The sequence below is a fragment of the Salvelinus alpinus genome, chromosome 2, assembly GCF_045679555.1.
Source record: "Salvelinus alpinus chromosome 2, SLU_Salpinus.1, whole genome shotgun sequence".
Taxonomy (NCBI): Eukaryota; Metazoa; Chordata; class Actinopteri; order Salmoniformes; family Salmonidae; genus Salvelinus; species Salvelinus alpinus.
In genome coordinates, this window is record NC_092087.1 from 88,534,326 (window position 1) to 88,543,137 (window position 8,812).

General features: G+C 46.0%; 1 protein-coding gene across 1 annotated transcript in view; it reads right to left on the bottom strand.

Annotated features, from left to right (window-relative positions):
- LOC139541509 (uncharacterized) overlaps nt 1-8,812 on the bottom strand; it is a 103,447-nt gene that overhangs the window by 66,267 nt on the left and 28,368 nt on the right. The window lies entirely within an intron of this gene.

Here is an 8,812-nt window from a genome sequence, read left to right on the forward strand (position 1 = left end):
GAGAGAGAGAGAGAGAGAGAGAGAGAGAGAGAGAGAGAGAGAGGAAATGCATGTGTTCTGAGGTACTTTTCTTCAGTCCAGGTTCTGTGGTGGTTCTCTTCAGTCCAGGTTCTGTGGTGGTTCTCAGATGCTCAGCAGGCTCTGCTCACACTTACTGGCCTGAGGCCAAACCACACGGCCAACAACATTGGACACTTTATGGAACAAAAAGCCTTCACTATATCATCCTGGAATATCCACTAAAATGTTTATGGACACACGCACACAAACACACTTACTGCCAGGGTGTCATACTCTGGTGACCTGGTCTTCATGTTCAGAGGTGTGTACATGTCACTGTTGGGGTCACTGGTAGGGTCAGGATGGACACTCTGTGGACAGAAAGAGAGAGAGCGAGAAAGAGAGAGGGAAAGATATAGAGAGAGTTGGAGAGGGAGAGAGAGAGAGAGGGAAAGATATAGAGAGAGTGGTAGAGAGTCCATAAAGTGTCCAATGTTGTTGGCCGTGTGGTTTGGCCTCAGGCCAGTAAGTGTGAGCAGAGCCTGCTGAGCATCTGGTACATGCCGTTGGCTTGGGCGAGTGTAAGAGTGGGGGTTGGGCCTGTTTGCCCGCTCACTACCTGGGCGTATGTGTGACTTCCATGTTGATGCTCTCTTTGCGGGGGTGGGGTGCATGGGGTGGGCAGGAGTGGCATAGGTCTGATCTGAGGGGGCCTAAATGGGGTGTGGGCATGGTTGATGTGGGGGGGTGTTGATTGGTTGGGGTGGGGGTGTTCACTATATCATCCTGGAATATCCAAGGCCTGAGGTCATCTGCCTTTCCTCTCTCTCTCTCTCTCTCTCTCTCTCTCTCTCTCTCTCTCTCTCTCTCTCTCTCTACAGAGTGTCCGTCCTGACTGTAACAGTCAACATTCTGGAGTATATGCAAATTGCCATCATACAAACTGTGGCAGCAGACTGTGAAAATTAATATTTGTGTCAATCTCAAAATTTTTGGCCACGACTGTAGTGCTAGAGCAAAAAACGTGCACCCAAGGGGGGCCCCAGCTCCAAGTTTGGGAAACCATGAGTTACAACTCCATTTCTGTTAATTTACGGTGTCACGACAGTCTCTTTCATACTATTTTCATTGTTACCTCTCTCTCTCTCTCCAGAGTGTCCGTCCTGACTGTAACAGTGACACATACACAGGTGAGAGAGAATGCCCCTGTTCCATAAAGTGTCCAATGTTGTTGGCCGTGTGGTTTGGCCTCAGGCCAGTAAGTGTGAGCAGAGCCTGCTGAGCATCTGGTACATGCCGTTGGCTTGGGCGAGTGTAAGAGTGGGGGTTGGGCCTGTTTGCCCGCTCACTACCTGGGCGTATGTGTGACTTCCATGTTGATGCTCTCTTTGGTAGGGTCAGGATGTGAGACATACTGCCAGAGTGTCGTAGTCAGGGGACATCCAAGATAGTTTGTACACTCTGGAGAGAGAGAGAGAGGTATCAATGTTGTTGGCCGTGTGGTTTGGCCTCAGGCCAGTAAGTGACAGCTCCAAGTTTGGGAAACCATGAGTTACAACTCCATTTCTGTTAATTTTTGAGAAATGAAAATTCATTTCTTCAGTGGAATGGTACATGCCGTTGGCTTGGGCGAGTGTAAGACAGTGACACATACACAACATTTTTCTCTGTTAAGATAATTTCTTTAAAGACATACTGCCAGAGTGTCGTAGTCAGGGGACATGGTCTCTCTCTCTCTCTACAGAAATTTTGAGATTGACACAAATAACCTACACATGAATATTTTATCTTTCTCAAAAATTAACAGAAATGGAGTTGTAACTCATGGTTTCCCAAACTTGGAGCTGTGCCATCATACAAACTGTGGCAGCAGACTGTGAAAATTAATATTTGTGTCAATCTCACCCCACCCCAACCAATCAACACCCCCCCACATCAACCATGCCCACACCCCATTTCCTACCAAGAGAGAACCACCACAGAACCTGGACTGAAGAGAACCACCACGTGTCTATATACATACAGACCAGTATGCCACTCCTGCCCACCCCATGCACCCCATCTGGTACATGCCGTTGGCTTTCATACTCTGGTGACCTGGACTGAAGAGAACCACCATCCAGACCACAGCACCCCCAGACACATCCACACCATATCTTGGCGTGGGTCCTCTATGTGTAGGTCCACGGCACACGGCCAACAACATTGGACACTTTATGGAACAAAAAGCCTTCACTATATCATCCTGGAATATCCAAGGCCTGAGGTTGGTACATGCCGTTGGCTTGGGCGAGTGTAAGAGTGGGGGTTTCATGTTCAGAGGTGTGTACAAACAGGCCCAACCCCCACTCTTACACTCGCCCAAGCCAACGGCATGTACCAGATGGGGTGCATGGGGTGGGCAGGAGTGGCATAGGTCTGATCTGAGGGGGCCTAAATGCTGTGGTCTGGATGTAAGTCCTCTTGGCGTGGATCCTCCAAACTTAGCATTTAGGCCCCCTCAGATCAGACCTATGCCACTCCTGCCCACCCCATGCACCCCATCTGGTACATGCCGTTGGGTTGGGCGAGTGTAAGAGTGGGGGTTGGGCCTGTTTGTACACACCTCTGAACATGAAACCCCCACTCTTACACTCGCCCAAGCCAACGGCATGTACCAACCTCAGGCCTTGGATATTCCAGGATGATATAGTGAAGGCTTTTTGTTCCATAAAGTGTCCAATGTTGTTGGCCGTGTGGTTTGGCCTCAGGCCAGTAAGTGTGAGCAGAGCACATCAACCATGCCCAACCCCCATTTAGGCCCCCTCAGATCAGACCTATGCCACTCCTGCCCCCCCACATCAACCATGCCCACACCCCATTTAGGCCCCCTCAGATCAGACCTATGCCACTCCTGCCCACCCCATGCACCCCACCCCCGCAAAGAGAGCATCAACATGGAAGTCACACATACGCCCAGGTAGTGGTAGTGAGAGTGGGAGAGAGAGAGGAAATGCATGTGTTCTTGGCAACACCAGTCTTTCCATCATTTTCACACAAACACACTCACAAACAAACAAAATTCATTTTAAGAGACATACTGCCAGAGTGTCGTAGTCAGGGGACATGGTCCTCATGTTCAGACCTGTGTATGTGTCACTGTTACAGTCAGGACGGACACTCTGGAGAGAGAGAGAGAGGTAACAATGAAAATAGTATGAAAGAGACTGTCGTGACACCGTAAATTAACAGAAATGGAGTTGTAACTCATGGTTTCCCAAACTTGGAGCTGGGGCCCCCCTTGGGTGCACGTTTTTTGCTCTAGCACTACAGTCGTGGCCAAAAATTTTGAGATTGACACAAATATTAATTTTCACAGTCTGCTGCCACAGTTTGTATGATGGCAATTTGCACATAGAGGACCCACGCCAAGAGGACTTACATCCAGACCACAGCACCCCCAGACTACCAGCTCTCTGTAACCTAGAGGGCAACCAGTGGGTCCGGGCCTGTTTGCCCGCTCACTACCTGGGCGTATGTGTGACTTCCATGTTGATGCTCTCTTTGGTAGGGTCAGGATGGACACTCTGTGGACAGAAAGAGAGACAGCGAGACACCCTCCAAGACCTGCAGGACCCCCCCGTGGACCTACACATAGAGGACCCACGCCAAGAGGACTTACATCCAGACCACAGCACCCCCAGTGGCATAGGTCTGATCTGAGGGGGCCTAAATGGGGTGTGGGCATGGTTGATGTGGGGGGGTGTTGATTGGTATAGCGGAGACGGACCAGTGGGAGTGTAAATTACTAATTCAGTATATTCTTTCAGAATGTGAGGGGACCCTCCCACTGAGAGAACCACTACAGAACCTGGACTGAAGAGAACTACCACAGAACCTGCACTGAAGAGAACAACCACAAAACCTGGACTGAAGAGAACCACCACAGAACCTGGACTGAAGAGAACCACCACAGATCCTGGAATGAAGACACTCTGTGGACAGAAAGAGAGACAGCGAGACACCCTCCAAGACCTGCAGGACCCCCCCGTGGACCTACACATAGAGGACCCACGCCAAGAGGACTTACATCCAGACCACAGCACCCCCAGGGGGAATGCTAATTTGGTATAGAGCAGACCTAACTCACTCCATTAAATTAATCAAAACAGGAACATTTTACATTTGGCTAGAAATTCAAAAGGAAATTATCTTAACAGAGAAAAATGTTGTGTATGTGTCACTGTTACAGTCAGGACGGACACATTCTCTTTGGTAGGGTCAGGATGGACACTCTGTGGACAGAAAGAGAGACAGCGAGACACCCTCCAAGACCTGCAGGACCCCCCCGTGGACCTACACATAGAGGACCCACGCCAAGAGGACTTACATCCAGACCACAGCACCCCCAGACACATCCACACCCCCACCCCAACCAATCAACACCCCCCCACATCAACCATGCCCACACCCCATTTAGGCCCCCTCAGATCAGACCTATGCCACTCCTGCCCACCCCATGCACCCCACCCCCGCAAAGAGAGCATCAACATGGAAGTCACACATACGCCCAGGTAGTGAGCGGGCAAACAGGCCCAACCCCCACTCTTACACTCGCCCAAGCCAACGGCATGTACCAGATGCTCAGCAGGCTCTGCTCACACTTACTGGCCTGAGGCCAAACCACACGGCCAACAACATTGGACACTTTATGGAACAAAAAGCCTTCACTATATCATCCTGGAATATCCAAGGCCTGAGGTCATCTGCCTTTGGCCTAAAGAGCAGGAACACGGACTTCACCAAAGAAATCGGTAATGCAGACATTGTCATCCTGCAAGAAACATGGTATAGCGGAGACGGACCCACTGGTTGCCCTCTAGGTTACAGAGAGCTGGTAGTCCCATCCACCAAACTACCAGGTGTGAAACAGGGAAGGGACTCAGGGGGAATGCTAATTTGGTATAGAGCAGACCTAACTCACTCCATTAAATTAATCAAAACAGGAACATTTTACATTTGGCTAGAAATTCAAAAGGAAATTATCTTAACAGAGAAAAATGTCCTCCTGTGTGTTACCTATATCCCCCCACTAGAATCCCCATACTTTAATAAAGACAGCTTCTCCATCCTGGAGGGGGAAATCAATCATTTCCAGGCCCAGGGACATGTATTAGTCTGTGGCGACCTAAATGCCAGAACTGGACAAGAACCTGACACCCTCAGCACACAGGGGGACAAACACCTGCCTGCAGGTGACAGCATTCCCTCCCCCATATGCCCCCCTAGGCACAACTATGACAACATAACCAACAAAAACGGGTCACAACTCCTGCAGCTCTGTCGCACGCTGGGTATGTACATAGTCAATGGTAGGCTTCGAGGGGACTCCTATGGTAGGTTCACCTATAGCTCATCTCTTGGCAGTAGCACTGTAGACTACTTTATCACTGACCTCAACCCAGAGTCTCTCAGAGCGTTCACAGTCAGCCCACTGACACCCCTATCAGACCACAGCAAAATCACAGTCTACTTGAACAGAGCAATACTCAATCATGAGGCATCAAAGCCAAAGGAACTGAGTAACATTAAGAAATGCTATAGATGGAAGGAATGCAGTTTGGAAACCTACCAAAAAACAATTAGGCAACAGCAAATTCAATCCCTTTTAGACAACTTCCTGGGTAAAATGTTCCACTGCAATAGTGAAGGTGTAAACTTGGCAGTAGAAAATCTTAACAGTATATTTGACCTCTCAGCTTCCCTATCAAATCTAAAAATCTCAAATAGAAAACCGAAGAAAATGAACAACAATGACAAATGGTTTGATAAAGAATGCAAAAATCTAAGAAATAAATTGAGGAACCTGTCCAACCAAAAACATAGAGACCCGGAAAACCTGAGTCTACGCCTTCACTATGGCGAATCACTAAAACAATACAGAAATACACTACGGAAAAAGAAGGAACAGCACGTCAGAAATCAGCTCAATGTAATTGAAGACTCCATAGACTCTAACCAATTCTGGGAAAATTGGAAAACACTAAACAAACAACAACACGAAGAATTATCTATCCAAAATGGAGATGTATGGGTAAACCACTTCTCCAATCTTTTTGGCTCTATAACAAAGAATAAAGAACAAAAACATATACATGATCAAATACAAATCCTAGAATCAACTATTAAAGACTACCAGAACCCATTGGATTCTCCAATTACCTTGAATGAGTTACAGGACAAAATAAAAACCCTCAAACCCAAAAAGGCCTGTGGTGTTGATGGTATCCTTAATGAAATGATCAAATATACAGACAACAAATTCCAATTGGCTATACTAAAACTCTTTAACATCGTCCTTAGCTCTGGCATCTTCCCCAATATTTGGAACCAAGGACTGATCACCCCAATCCACAAAAGTGGAGACAAATTTGACCCCAATAACTACCGTGGAATATGCGTCAACAGTAACCTTGGGAAAATACTCTGCATTATCATTAACAGCAGACTCGTACATTTCCTCAATGAAAACAATGTACTGAGCAAATGTCAAATTGGCTTTTTACCAAATTACCGTACAACAGACCATGTATTCACCCTACACACCCTAATTGACAACCAAACAAACCAAAACAAAGGCAAAGTCTTCTCATGCTTTGTTGATTTCAAAAAAGCCTTCGACTCAATTTGGCATGAGGGTCTGCTATACAAATTGATGGAAAGTGGTGTTGGGGGTAAAACATACGACATTATAAAATCCATGTACACAAACAACAAGTGTGCGGTTAAAATTGGCAAAAAACACACACATTTCTTCACACAGGGTCGTGGGGTGAGACAGGGATGCAGCTTAAGCCCCACCCTCTTCAACATATATATCAACGAATTGGCGCGGGCACTAGAACAGTCTGCAGCACCCGGTCTCACCCTACTAGAATCCGAAGTCAAATGTCTACTGTTTGCTGATGATCTGGTGCTTCTGTCACCAACCAAGGAGGGCCTACAGCAGCACCTAGATCTTCTGCACAGATTCTGTCAGACCTGGGCCCTGACAGTAAATCTCAGTAAGACCAAAATAATGGTGTTCCAAAAAAGGTCCAGTCACCAGGACCACAAATTCCATCTAGACACCGTTGCCCTAGAGCACACAAAAAACTATACATACCTCGGCCTAAACATCAGCACCACAGGTAACTTCCACAAAGCTGTGAACGATCTGAGAGACAAGGCAAGAAGGGCCTTCTATGCCATCAAAAGGAACATAAATTTCAACATACCAATTAGGATCTGGCTAAAAATACTTGAATCAGTCATAGAGCCCATTGCCCTTTATGGTTGTGAGGTCTGGGGTCCGCTCACCAACCAAGATTTCACAAAATGGGACAAACACCAAATTGAGACTCTGCATGCAGAATTCTGCAAAAATATCCTCCGTGTACAACGTAGAACACCAAATAATGCATGCAGAGCAGAATTAGGCCGATACCCACTAATTATCAAAATCCAGAAAAGAGCCGTTAAATTCTACAACCACCTAAAAGGAAGCGATTCCCAAACCTTCCATAACAAAGCCATCACCTACAGAGAGATGAACCTGGAGAAGAGTCCCCTAAGCAAGCTGGTCCTAGGGCTCTGTTCACAAACACAAACACACCCCACAGAGCCCCAGGACAACAGCACAATTAGACCCAACCAAATCATGAGAAAACAAAAAGATAATTACTTGACACATTGGAAAGAATTAACAAAAAAACAGAGCAAACTAGAATGCTATTTGGCCCTAAACAGAGAGTACACAGTGGCAGAATACCTGACCACTGTGACTGACCCAAACTTAAGGAAAGCTTTGACTATGTACAGACTCAGTGAGCATAGCCTTGCTATTGAGAAAGGCCGCCGTAGGCAGACATGGCTCTCAAGAGAAGACAGGCTATGTGCACACTGCCCACAAAATGAGGTGGAAACTGAGCTGCACTTCCTAACCTCCTGCCCAATGTATGACCATATTAGAGAGACATATTTCCCTCAGATTACACAGATCCACAAGGAATTCGAAAACAAATCCAATTTTGATAAACTCCCATATCTACTGGGTGAAATTCCACAGTGTGCCATCACAGCAGCAAGATTTGTGACCTGTTGCCACAAGAAAAGGGCAACCAGTGAAGAACAAACACCACTGTAAATACAACCCATATTTATGTTTATTTATTTTAACTTGTGTGCTTTAACCATTTGTACATTGTTACAACACTGCATATATATAATATGACATTTGTAATGTCTTTATTGTTTTGAAACTTCTGTATGTGTAATGTTTACTGTTCATTTTTATTGTTTATTTGACTTTTGTATATTACCTACCTCACTTGCTTTGGCAATGTTAACACATGTTTCCCATGCCAATAAAGCCCCTTGAATTGAATTGAATTGAATTGAGAGAGAGAGAGTGTTCCGGAGTTCCAAATTAAGCAGCAACAGCTGAAAAGATGAGCTCCTACAAATATTGAATTTTACATGGTTTTTAGAGTAAAGTACATCGAAAAAAAGCAAAAGAAAACTGCAAGACTGAATAGGAGACCAAACAAGCAGCAAACAAAGAAGAAAGGCTTTTGAAAAAGTAAAAAAAATTAATAGAATTATACCGTTTTCTTAGCTAGCTAAGTTGTTTACCTGTTGCTAGGCAGTTGCTAGGGACTCTCCTGAAAGAAGCTAGCTAGCTAACAAGGAGAGAGAGAGAGAGAGAGAGGTCATGATCAGATGATCAGATGAGCTCCTGCATTTTTCAGCATTTTCTTTAAAAAAGATAGATTTAGAGTTAGTTAAACTTGGA